Source organism: Protopterus annectens, chromosome 17.part0, assembly GCF_019279795.1.
Source record: "Protopterus annectens isolate FY-2018-M chromosome 17.part0, PAN1.0, whole genome shotgun sequence".
NCBI lineage: Eukaryota > Metazoa > Chordata > Ceratodontiformes > Protopteridae > Protopterus > Protopterus annectens.
Genome location: NC_056751.1, coordinates 673,147,348 through 673,161,662, shown reverse-complemented (window position 1 = coordinate 673,161,662; position 14,315 = coordinate 673,147,348). Strand labels below are relative to the sequence as shown.

The 14,315-nt window shown below is 41.6% G+C and overlaps 1 protein-coding gene across 1 annotated transcript in view; it reads left to right on the top strand.

Moving 5' to 3' along the window:
- F11R (F11 receptor) overlaps positions 1–14,315 on the top strand; it is a 1,474,472-nt gene that overhangs the window by 1,348,265 nt on the left and 111,892 nt on the right. The gene's annotated exons all lie outside the window — the stretch shown is intronic.

Genomic DNA, 14,315 nt, shown 5'->3' with positions numbered 1-14,315 from the left:
GAATATACATACATGCACATATGCACAAGTCTCTGGCATAAACAGTGTTTGTCCAATGCCTTCATGCTCAACTTATATTTTCTTTGGGCTTATCGGAATTATGCGAATAACAAACTTGTACTTTTGAATAACTGGATTTTGCGAAATAAACTTCTTGAGCTTTTTGATACTTTTGGAATATTATCGGTAAAGGCAGAAATGCTAGTCATATACCATCACTTGTTAAAGTCATCACTTTAAGAAACATTTGAAAACTTTATGATGCGACTTGGTAACTCACGAGCACTCTAATGCTCTTGTAATGTCTCTTGTACGAAAGCACCTCTTATCAGTGTAAGAAACATGCCAAGCAACTGCACAATATGAATAAATCTAACATTTGTTGCCAAAAAGTTAATGACTTTCAAAGTAATTGTACTTTATGAATAACTGCTTACAGCACATTGAAATGTCCCCAAAATTGTGGTAGCATGCTAGGAAATTCTTTACAGTACAAGAAGCACTTTGTAATGGTGGCACTTTGTGAATAGACACACCCAGCCCAAGAACTTTCCCTGGAAATAACTATACTTTGGATTGCACAAAATAGTTGCACTTTGCACACACGGTGAACTCTTCGAAATACATGCACAGTAATAAGCCCACACTGTAACCACTTTTACACACACTGAGATACTTTGAATAACTCTACTTATGCCCTTGATACAATACAAAGTCGTAGTTATGCCCAAACACAGCACTTTGCCAAAAACACATAGTCGTTTAGCTTTATGTGCCCTTTTCCTTATTGTATTTGTTTCACTCGTTTAAGCCCTTTTCATACACAATGTACTTTTCTTGTGCTCGCTTTACTCTAAACATGCCCAACTTTGCCTTAAACACACTAGTATTTGGTGAAACTATTATCTTAAACATTTTCTTTAGTTAAACTTTTCGTGCTTTCCACTTGCCTGATAATGTGGCTTGTGCCCTTGTAATGCCCCGTTGTCTTTCACATAGTGTATATACATGTTATTTCTCATTACCTTGAATTCTTTCTGGTTGTGTGTGCTCTTTTTTCAGTTTTACCTTCACTGTAGTCTTTGCATCTCATGGCTTCAAATATTCTCTCTTTGATCCTGGTTCTGACACCATGTCGCCTTCGTGTTAGGACACAAATAAACAATACTTTGTGGGTTCTGTTCAAGCAACTTTATTTTAACCAAACACATCCCTATAAAGACTTACTATAACTTAAGTAACTTGTGTACAAACTAACAACTGTGATCATGCATGCTCACACTCTGGCTGCTTCTACAGAATGGTACTAAGGGATTGCACGTGTCTGGAATTTGTACAAGCACACACAGCCTTGCATGCTTCTTAAAGATGTAGCACACACGTTGCACTCTGATCTACAGGTCATAAGGAGGCAGGCTGTCATTCATAGGCAGGCAAGCAGGCCATCACATGTGGAGGAGTAAGTTTCATGAAGTCTTGTTTATGAAGGCTGAAGAGATCTGAAGAGTGATCATTGGATCAGCACTTGGAATGGTCAACACTGGTGGTGAAGCAAGAATAGAGTTATAGGATGATTATCTCAGTTTGCAGGTCATTGTGTGTCCAGTCCCAGTCCTCCACTGTAGTTATGACTGTTGTGTTGTCAACATACTAATGTGAGAAACCTCACTGTTGACACTTGCATCTGTTCCTTTGCATGTTAATGTGACTGTTATATGTGGAAAGGGTTGGAATTTGGCAGTGCAGAAGAATCTCTAAAACTGATATCCCACATACTGAAATTACAAGGGGACTATTAACCGATTTTAAAGGAACATTTGTGTGTTATCTATTCCACTCAAAGCAATCAAATCCTATCATCAATAGATCATTTGTTACATTCTTATCTAACACTGATTAATAACTGCTAATCCATAAAAGGTACTGCAGAAGTCTGCCTGCTGTCTACAGAGGGTTTGAAATCAGATGTTACCATAGCTTTCAACCATCCATTATTTTACAGAGCATCCCTGATGTTCATCGTGTTGCACGTTCCCCATTTGGCCTGAGTTCCAAAGTCTTGGTCCGGCGTAGATTGCTGTCGCCTCCTCCCTGGCGTCAGTCCGACAGGGGTATACAAGATGCAGCCAACGCCATTTTCTTCGGTCTTTCTTGCCGCTTGGTACCCAACGCAGAAGCAGTTCACAAGTGCCAGTCGGCCGTCTCCTGAGATTTTCATTCCAAATCCAGAACCAAAGTCTTCTACAAAGCTAAGCACCCTGTTGGGGAAACGTTTTCTTGCCTCAGACTGATGTCAGTAAAAGTTAATATCTGTATTTCTTGTGGGAAGCAAATACCTCATAAGGATTTCCATTCCTATTGTATCCCATGCCTAGGCCCAGGCCATGATGTCATTGGTTGCTGGTTTTGTGCTAGGTTTAACAAGCGCACTATTAAACATCGGTTTGATTTTGCCCGATATTATTTTGGTAGAAAATTCAATTATACCATGCCGTCGGAACTTCCAATGACCGGAATACTCAAAAAGCGCAAAGACTAGGATAGGCATCCAAGGCCCAAAACTGATTGAAGCCTCTTCTAGGCCAGTCACCGGTTCTCCGGTTTTCAGCGAGGCGCCTTCGCAGCCCCTGACTACCGCTTCTGTATAACCACAGGCCGCCTCCGACTCCCACGTGGAGATGGCTGGGCCTTCGGATGCACAAGTTATTCAGCCTCCCGAGACTAACCTTTCAGAGGGATTCGGAGTAGCCGAGCAACACACAGCTTCAGAGGGTGTCTTCATACCCACTCAGTTAAGCATTAAACCCTCAGCTAAGTCTAAGCCTCCTTTAAAGTCAAAGAAACTAAAACAGCATTCTCCAGGGCAGGCCTCCATGCCTAAGAAATGAATGCTCAAAATGGCCGAAGACCTAATCACTCTGATCAGGGTGTCACATCCCTAGGATACTCTTTACCCCCTTATGAGGATTCTGATGCTGAGGAATCAATTCCATCAGCCCCTCACCACCTGAGGACTACTCCTTTGGGGAAACCCTACATACCATGAGGGAGCATTTCCACTGGGAAGGCCAGGATTACTCTGAATCCAAGAAAAGGCTCAGACTTCCTTTTGTTACATCAACACAGACCCCTTGCTATTCCACCAGTATTAGAGATTGTGGATGATGTGTATACTGAATCCAGCTTAAATCGTGATTCCTTACCTCCAGCCCCTGTCAAACCTGACATACTACAGAGTCCCTGACTCACATAAATTTCTGTATACAAGCCCTATAGCTGACCCTGAAACTATTTCTCAGGGACCCAAAGGAGTTAAGGCCACATCAGCCAAGAATCCAGTTCCCTCTGACGGAGATTCCAGAGCATTAGACAGATGGGGAAAGAAAGTATATACGTCTGCAACTTTAGCAATGAGAGCCTTAAATTGCCAGATGTTCGTGTTACACTGCTGCAGTCATTACACTTAGGTTATCCTGCCGTCAGGCGTTTCCCAGTCGGCCTGAGTTCCAAAGTCTTGGTCCGACGTCTGTTGCTGTCGCCTCCTCCCTGACGTCAGTGCGACAGGGGTATACAAGATGCAACCGACGCCATTTTCTCCAGTCTTTCTTGCCGCGCGGTGCCCGAAGCAAAAGTAGTTCAAGTGCCAGTCGGCCGTCTCCTGAGATTTTCATTCCGAATCCAGAACCAAAGTCTTCTACAAAACTAAGTACCCCGTTGGGGAAACTTTTTCTTGCCTCAGACCGATGTCAGTAAAAGTTAACTGTATTTCTTGTGGGAAGCAAATACCTCATAAGAATTTCCATTCCTATTGTATCCCATGCCTAGGCCCATACCACGACGTCACCGGTTGTCGGTTTTGCACTAGGTTTAACAAGCGCACTATTAAATGTCGGTTTGATTTTGCACGACATTATTTTGGTAGAAAATTCAGTTATACCATGCCGTCGGAACTTCCGACGACTGGAATACACAAAAAGTGCAAAGACAAGGATAGGCATCCGAGGCCCAAAACTGATGATGAAGCCTCTTCTAGGCCAGTCGCCAGTTCTCTGGTTTTCAGTGAGGGGCCTTCGCAGCCCCTGACTACCGCTTCTGTAGAACCACAGGCCGCCTCTGACTCCCATGTGGAGATGGCTGGGCCTTCGAACATGCAAGTTATTCAGCCTACAGAGAATAACCTTTCAGAGGGATCCGGAGTAGCTGAGCAACCCACAGCTTCAGAGGGTGTCTTCAGACCTACTCAGTTAAGCATTAAACCCTCAGCCAAGTCTAAGCCTCCTTTAAAATCAAAGAAACAAATACAGCATTCTCCAGGGCAGGCCTCCATGCCTAAGAAACAAATGCTCAAAATGGCCGAAGACATAATCACTCTGATCAGGGGGTCCCAACCCCCTCCTGATAAAAGGCCTAGACAGGATGCAGACTATGACTCATCCGACCAGGTGTCCATCTCTTCTGATTCATCCTCAGACCTAGGATACTCTTTACCCCCTTATGAAGATTCTTTTGCTGAGGAATCTATTCCATCAGCCTCACTGGCTGAGGACTACTTTGGGGAAACCCTAAATACCATGAGGGAGCATTTCCACTGGGAAGGCCAGGATTACTCAGAATCCAAGAAAAGGCTCAGAGACTTCCTTTTATTACCTCAACACAGACCCCTTGCTATTCCGCCAGTGTTAGATATTGTGGATGATGTGTATACTGAATCCAACTTAAATCTTAAACCTGACCGATACTACAGAGTCCCTGACTCGCATAAATTTCTGTATAAAAGCCCTGTAGCTGACCCTGAAACTATTTCTCAAGGACCCAAAGGAGTTAAGGCCTCATCAGCCAAGAATCCAGTTCCCTCTGACAGAAATTCCAGACCATTAGACAGATGGGGAAAGAAAATATATACGTCTGCAACTTTAGCAATGAGAGTCTTAAATTGCCAGTTTCACATGTTAAAATATCAGCAATTTTTACTGTCTCGGTTAAAACAAAAAATGCTTCCAGAATCAGATCCTCCTAATTTTAAAGAAATGCAGGATTTATTGCATGCAGCTGAACAAGTGGGAAAGCATACTTTGCAATCTGGTTTTAATTCTCTAGAGCCCTCCTGCAGAGCAGCAGTTACAGGCTCTGTCATTAGAAGACATGCTTGGTTAAAAGAACATATACGGTACCAGACCATGTTAAAGCAAAATTATTGGATGCACCTTTGCAGCAGGATGTGGTGTTTGGAGTTAAGGCAGAAGAGGTATTAAAGAAAATGGAATATAAGGCAAAATCTATGCAAATGGTGAAGGATTTCTTACAGGTTCAGCCTCCTAGATTTAGCAGAAATTGACCAACTAAGGATTGGTCCTTTCCAATTAGACAGACCTCAAAGGGAAAAATACAGATGTCCAAGAGGTAGAGGTCAAACACAAGGTCCTTACAGGCCTCGACAGTGGGTTGCATCAGGCCAGAAAGAAGGGGAAGACGGGCCCCAATCATATAAAAAAAACAGCTCCAATGACTTCCTACTACAGCTGCCAAACAAATACCTCTTGGCAGCCCCCTTGGGAGGAAAACTGGCACTCTTCTACCACAATTGGCAAATGATCACTAAAGACAAATGGGTTCTCAACATTGTATTTCAAAGTTACATGTTCCACTTTCACACTCTGCCAAGGTTAAAAGGAATGCCAAATCTGCCACCAAATCAATGGGCAGAGGCTCAAAAACAAATTACAGCACTCATGGATTATGAGAGCTATTCAACAGGTACCATCACAGGAGCAAGGACAAGGATTTTACTCGAGACTCTTTCTGATACCCAGAAAGGACAAAGCCTGGAGGCCCATTCTGGATTTTTCATCTCTAAACACTTACCTGGATGTTCCGAAATTCAAAATGTTGTCACTACAGCAGCTTCTTCCCATGCTGAGCAAGAAAGCTTGGCTCGTGACTTTGGACCTCAAGGAGGCATACCTGCATGTCCCTATCAGACAAAACTGCAGAAGATACCTCAGATTCATGGCTGGTTCAGTGCACTACCAGTTCTCTGCACTGCCCTTTGGCTTATCTACTGTGCCCAGGGTCTTCACAAAGTGCCTGGCACCAGTAATTGCATTTTGCAGACAGAAAGGAATTCAAATTTATCCGTACCTGGACTGCCTGATTCAAGCAGAGAGCAAGGGCATTCTTCTAAAGCATCTGGCATTTGTAAAAAAGTTAAGTTGCCTGGGGTACACAGTAAACGAAAAGAAATCAAAACTAGTGCCCTCACAAGAGCTTATATTCCTGAGTGCCAGCTTGAACACAACGGCCCAGATGGCTTATCTCACGCCAGACAAGCAAGGACAACTGACTCGATACTTTCAATTGATGGCAACAAAGACCCAACACCCTGCAAGAAAAATTCTGCAGGCCTTGGGTTACATGGCATCCTGCATACTACTAATTCCATATGCCAGACTGCATATGAGGAAACTACAATGGTACCTAAAGAATGTATGGTCTCAACACTGTCAAAATTTGGAAACAGTTATACCACTAATCCCTTGCCTTCAACAATAGTTTCAGTGATGGGCTCAAGCTTGTCACCTCAATAAGGGACAGCCTTTTACACAACCCACAGCCAGGCAAACACTGACAACAGATGCATCAGATTACGCCTGGGGAGCACACATGACAGGCAAATGTATTCAGGGCACGTGGCCCGCAGAGCAAAGGCATCTTCACATCAATCAAAAAGATGCTAGCTGTACAAAATGCCCTTATAGCTTTCAAGGACCTGCTGCATCCAGGACAACTACTGCTAAAGACAGACAACACCACAGTTATGTGGTAAATAAGCAAGGGGGCACTCATTCCTACCCCCTATGCAGACAAGCTATGACCTTGTGGAACACAGCTATAAACCTTCAAGTTCATCTGCAAGCACAATTCCTGCCAGGAGAGAAAAACACACTGGCAGATGACTTGAGCAGAAACATCATGGATCCCCATGAATGGGAATTGGATCCACAAATATTCAGAATGATAACACAGAAATGGTGGAGCCCGGACATAGATCTGTTTGCATCCCCAATAAACTGCCAGCTACAAAAATTTTGCACAAGGAGTTAGCATCCACAAGCATGGAAAGTGGATACCCTCTCATTCAGCTGGGAGAACCTATAAGTATACGCTTTCCCACCACTACCTCTCCTGCCAAAGGTACTCATAAAAGCCAGGCAAGTACAGCCAAAGATGATCCTGATTGCACCAGACTGGCCACGCCAGCATTGGTACCCAATCTTAAGGAGCTTAGCACAAGAACCACTCTGGATTTTGCCTCAAATCCCACATCTGCTGACTCGGCACAACAATGAAGTACTACACAGCCAGCTAAAGACCTTAAACCTAGCTGCATGGAAGATTCCTTAGTCAAGCAAGCAGTGCCTCTGTCCAAGGCTGTTATGGATGTCATTCTGGAGGCCAAAGGCCTAGTACCAGGAAAGCCTATTCAGATAAATGGAAGAGATTCTGTGCCTGGAACCAAGCTCACAGCTTTGACCCTCTTGTCCCAAACATTCCTCACATACTACAATACTTAGCTGAGATGCTGGACAAAGGCCTCTCCTTCTCATCCATAAAAATCCATGCCTCTGCCATCTCTGCTCATTACAACACGGAACCACCAATTTTCTCTAATCCTCTGTTAAAACAGTACCTCAGAGGGGCTAAAAACATAAGACTGCCCCGTAGAGCACCTACTCCAACTTGGGATCTCAACTTTGTTTTGAAAAAACTAACTTTACCTCCTTTTGAGCCAGCTAACACAGCAGAATTAAAATACATCTTTTGGAAAACTGCTCCTGGCAATAACATCAGCATGAAGAGTTTCAGAATTACAGGCACTAATGGCAGTGGAACCTTTCCTCATTTTCCACCAGGACAGGGTGTCTTTAAGAACTAACCCTACATTTATGCCAAAGGTGGTATCCAGTGTGGCTCTAAACCAAACTGTTAATCTGCCAACTTTTTATTCTAAACCACAGAATAAAGGGGAGAGACTACTGCACTCTTTGGACATTCACAGGCAGTTACGCTTCTTCTTGGACAAAACCAAAGCTTTCAGAAAATCTGAGCAATTATTGGTAGCATATGCTGCAGGAGCACATGGAAAAGCCATTTCAAAACAGACCATCTCAAAATGGATAGGACATTGTATACGTTTCTGCTACACCATGGAAAAACCTGTATCTAGCAGCATTAGATCTCGCTGCACGAGGGCAATAGCCACTTCAACTGCCTACCTCAGGGGAGTACCTACCAAGGATATTTTGGAAGCAGCAACTAGGAGTTCTTTACATACTTTCACCAAGCATTACCATCTGCCTCTATACTCTAAATCCAGAGCTGGCTTCGCCACTGTAAGGGCCTTATAGCCTCCCCTAATGCCTTATAGAACCAGCCACCCTACCTCAGCTTTGGGATTATGCCCAAGTGTAATGACTGCAGCAGTGTAACACGATTAACATAGTACAGTTTTGTACTTACCATAAATGTAGATGTTCGAGTGTATACACTGCTGCAGTCTAGGTTACCCTCCCTCCTTCCCCTCTTACTGGCTGGTACATACCTATGTCTTCTACCCTTACTACCTATGGGGAGTATTTGCTGGTAGCTGTAAGTTGTTTTTTGATTTTCTTATGTATGTTTTATTAGCAGTTGGAATTGCCTACCTATTTAGAGGCACCTGACATCTGGGGCAAGAAAAACTGAAGAAAATGCTGTCGACTGCATCTTATATACCCCTATAGCACTGATGTCCGGGAGGAGGCGACAGCAACCGACGTCGGACCAAGACTTTGGAGCTCAGGCCGACTGGGGAACCACCTAACAGCAGGATAACCAAAGTGTAATGACTGCAGCAGTGTATACACTCAAACATCTACATTTATGGTAGGTACAAAACTGTACTTTAGTCTGCACATAGTTACCCATTTATCTTTGCTGATAGTTTTAGAAATGTCAGGATACACCATTCATTTATACAAGCATGTAACTTTTTTATAGTCAACAGCATGGCAGCTCTATAGAAACAATGCTAACACTTCAGCCTGCCTCCCCCAGCTAACTCTAGCTTAGAAATACAGTGCATTGTATGATATATACAGGTTTGAAAGGGCAGCCGATGTTGGTCGTGAAATAGTACTGGCTATGTACATGTGTATAAAATATGCAAACGAGTATATTTTATATCATTTATCATGGCATCATAATCTTTGTTGCTTTATTGGCCCTGCTCATTTTGCACTTCTGATTTTCTGGTAAATTCCTGAGAATTGCAGTTAGTAATGTCTGGCATTTTAGTTTCACACTGCTTTTTTCCTTGGAAAATGCATTTTTGAAACAAACCTTTTAACTTTCTAAGTGAATTAGAGTAATATTTAAAATGCGTCTTAAAGACGTGAGAGCTATGGATGCAGCAATGACCTCTTTTCTGTCCTTGCTGCTGAAAGACGGCACACTGGCATCTTATTTGGGCACTTAATGTTTGAGGAAGGCAATGTACCGACTGCTAAAAGTTATGATATGGATCAAAGATGGAATCTTCCATCTGAGCATTTGAAGGGAATACCATCATTTTTCAAACATCCCAGACAGAAAGGTATCTGACAAAAACATCTAACCAGAAAAGAATAACAAATTGAGTGGTAGAAGCCCACCTCTAAATTGACCCACTATTCAGTATGTTACTTTGCTTAGAATCCTGTTTTGTCTAAGACTGCAGTAAGCCATTCAAAGCTTTAACAAGTTAAACCAAATGAAGCTTCTGCTTGGTAAAAAGAAAAAAAAGTGTTGGCTGGGCAATACTCATCTGTACCCCTCAACCATGTGGGAGGCTTTGGCCCACAGATGGTTCTTAGTTAACCCCGTGGTCTCAAGTGAAAATAAAAATCCCCAAAGCTCTAAATCACTGAGTGCAAACACACCCACTGACAGGCATCATGAACAGTGATATTGGTGTTCTTGACAAGATGAAGCCTCATCTAGTACAAACTTTCACCAACAGTAGGGAAGCATACATTAAGAGGGTTGCATTTAAAACTGTATTGGATTTATTTGCAAAAACATTTCTATTGTATATAATTTGGTATACATTTGATTTTCAGGTTTTGCTATTCATTGTCTGCTTTTGGTATGTTGATATGAAATGAGTGAGGGAAAGACATCAGTGTTGCAAAAATCATGACTTCTACATAAAATCAGGCTTTTCCAAAAACTTATTAAAGACATCAAACTGGAAAATATTCTACCCCTTCTCCAACCACTTCATCATAATCCAAACCTCAAAATCAGTAATGTAATGCTTGACCTTACTAAATTTCCTCTCATCAAGGATCTCAATGTATGGGACATCCTCAAATATAGGTCTAAAACTCTTCCCAAGCTACGTTAATTCTTGGAACCAATAATAAATACACAGTTATTCTTCGACAATTAAGAGAAATTATACTTGCACAACCTTTCAATCTATCTCCCAACCTTCAGGAAATTAACAAACTAGTCAAAATTATATCTGTAATCTCGAGCACTAAAAAAACAATCTCATCCTCTTACAAACTATTGAATACTTTGCTATACAACTCAAACTGTCTCTTCTCCAACTATTGGAATACCGTTGGCTCTCCTATTACAGAGGATCAAAAACTCTCAGCCATAAACTCTACTTTAGAACTCTCCCTTTTTAAGAAACTCTTATATACCCAACTGATGCTAAACAATAATTCTTATTACACTCCTGTAATACTTAATAAATTTAACCCCAACTCATCCCCCTCTTGTACTTGTTGTCCCTATCCAAGAGCGGATCTATTACACATTATGTGGTATTGCAACCACTCTCACAAACTCTGGTGCTCTCTAAAAGTTTGTCTGCAAAAAATGGGTTACTACACCTCCACTCTTTCGTGAGAAACAGCCATTCTTCATATTCCTACCTCCAAATTATCTAAATTACAACTTCACATTTTAATTATTCTTTGTTCACTTATTAAACTATACATCACTAATAATTGGATGGATCGCACCAAACTTAGTTGGAAAAGTTTCAGAGAGATGGCTTACAAACACATTTCAGCTCATAAATTCATTATAAAGGGTCCCAAAAAGAGAGCCTATTTTAGTAAATTATGGAAGAAACTTATAGATTTAATTCTTACTGAATAACTTCCCATTCATACATTTAGTGCAACATGTATCCTTATCCCTGTTAATTAACGGAGAACCACTGTTAACTCAATTAATATTATTTTTTACTACTTCATGCAGTACTCCTGTAGAGGAATTGTAGCACATTATGTTGTAAATATTGTATATAATTGTTTTTGGTTAAACTGATTACAATGCTTTCCTTGTGTTTTTCCTTTCCTTCTCATATGTACTGTTTGGATACTCATAATATCCTGTAATTATTCAACGTTTCATTTTAATGTTCATAACTGCAATGTTTTCCATTTTTCTGTATGCATTGTTTCATATTATGGAAAATAAAAGAAATATTTGAAAAAAAAATCATGACTTCTGTCCCATGTTGCTATTTAATGCCTAACCACTATAGATTGTATTATGTAGCAACATCCTGGAAGAAATGAGAAGTGCTAAAATGTTTTAAATCGGCCTCTGATAGGCTCATAGAACTATGTTAATAGCTGGTGATCTGAAAATGGGATGAAACTAAATGCTAAAATTAGTGTTGTACATTTGTATGGAAAACACACCCACTCCAAAATGAAGATGTAAGATGCCTTGGAGCACAGGTAGATGATCCAATGTAGCACAGTTATTTCCTCCGAATCCAAGCAAGTCCTTACGCTGTCATATTCTGCAGTGGTCAGGCACATCATTGAATACACGCTTCTCCTTTTGGGAATGCATCTTGCTAAATATATCAAGCATTTGGAGAGACGTCAAAGAATCTTGACAAAAAAAAAAAATAGTCGGGGGCCTGAAGGATTTGAACTAGCAAGAGAGGCTGGAAGCCTTGCTCCACATTCAGTGTCCTGTAGACCCCTTAGTCGTGATTTGGCCTTACCTTCTGAGCTGCCAGGGATCCAGTTGAGCAACATGTCTTATTTTTTCACAAATAGTCCAGCAAACATCATAGACAGACATCTGTGCCTTCATCAGCAAATAGCTCATGGTGGAGAGACAGATGTCTCATGCAGTAACTGCCCCTTCTCTTGAACTTTCCTTTCAAGTTCAAGCACTGTGGCACACCACATCTAATTCCCTCATGAATACCCCAGTATGGTTTGCATATTGCTCCTTGAATAAAAGGAGGTAAGGTTTAAAGGTGGCACTGGCAAGGCATAATTGGCTGCATGACCCAACCACAGCAAATTGCTGTAGGTTTGTCTTTTTATAAGTGAAAAGGCAGCTAGAATGAGATGTTTATTCTGATGACACAAGATCTAATAGACATGGAAGAAGTGATTACTTTTTCCTGATTTTTTTTCAGCAAGCATAAAATTTGAGGTTATTGCTGTAGCAGTCCATCATTCAAATATTCTCCTGTTAATGTAGTGCGCATTGTGTAACAGCTATAAAGTATTTTTTTTCTGTGAATGCATGTAAACACCATGTACAGTTAAGCAACAAGCAAAATATAAGGATCAGCAGGCATTACAGTCCTAAAGGTACGTGTCCCTCCCTCTAGTGGATTACAAAGCAGTTCATGGTGGAGACTTCTATTTTAACTTGAAGATGAAATGTGACATGCTCTGCTACAGTATGCATGGTCTGTAAAATGTATTCTAGTCTGTTAACTGTTTTATAATCTGTTTCTTCCAGATTCTTCCTTTGACAGCTAGCACTGCCCCCTGTTAATCCCTAGTATGAATCCTGTTAACAGCACTTAGGAGTATCAAAACTTAATCAAAACTGCTAATATCACATAAACCAGACTGTAAAAAATGGTCCAGTAGTTGTGATCGAGACCAACCAATAGAATTACAAAATTGATGATTTAAAACAAGTGAATGAACAATCAATGAAAGAATATTGAAACAAGATAAAAAAGATAAAATTGTGTAAATATGAAGAATTGTTCTTCAAAGAATTAAGTAGTAGCAGGATAATGAAGCCAGACAAAGGTGGGGGATAGATGCTCTTTGTGTTTCACTGCTGCAGTCATCACACTTGGGTTATCCTGCCAGGAGTAGCCCTCAGTCGGCCCAAATACCAGAGGCTTAGTGTTTCTGCGTCAGTTGCTGTCATTGCAGGACTGACTTCAGGTCATCAGTGGTATAACATCAGGCAGCCGACGCCATTACACCAGTCTTTCTTGCCAAGCCCGAAGCAGAAGCAGTTCACATGAGTGCCGGTCAGCCACTACCTGAGTTTTCATTTCCGAAATTGAAGTTGAAGTCTTCTAAAGCAAAACACCCCATTGGGGATCCTTTTTTCTTGCTCTAACCGATGTCAGAAATAGTTAACAATTGTCTCACTGTGGAAAGCAAATACCGTACTGAGATTTCCATTCTTACTGCATTATCTATTTAGGCCCAGACCACGACATCCCTCGCTGTCGGTTTTGTGCTTTGTTCAACGCCAGAACTGTGTCTCATTCAGCCCTTATCTTAGCTAAATACGTTTGCTCTTGATCTCCGTATTCCGAAATTACTTTGGTAAGCCATCCGACTACCGATTTTCCAAAAAAAGTAAGAATAAAGACCGCACGGGTTCAAAACTGCTGATGACACTTCCGTTAACCTAGTCGCCAGTTCGCTGGCACTGAGGTGCTTTTGTAGCCCCTGATGCCTGCTTCTTTAGATTCGCAGGCAGCTACCAAGACCCGTTCAGAGTCCGGTATGCCACGAGACTCTCCAACTAGGATCCTGCAGATCTCTACCTTGGATGGCTATGGAGCCGCTGAGCAGGCACCAGCTTCCAAGGAAGTTCTTCACACTACCTATATTCGACACAAACCAATGACTTCTTTTCCATCTTCAGTTCTTTCTAAAACTACCAAGTTTCTAAGACCTAGGGTACGAACTACGCCTAAAAACAGATGACCCAAGCTCAAGCACCTGCTTCCATGTCTCCTCAAATGCTTAAAATATGGCAGAAGACCTTATGCTGATTAGGGGAAGCCAGCTTACCCCTTCTAAAAGAAAGAGATTTGTCTGCAGCAGCTTTATCTCACCAGGAGTCTGACGACTCTGAGGTTTCTAATTATGAAGACATGCCCTTGTCTGCATATGAGGATTCATATGCAGAGGGATTCATTCCTTCTGCTTCTCCTCCAGAGGATTTTTCTTTTGGTGAAACCCTGCATACTTTGAGAGCGC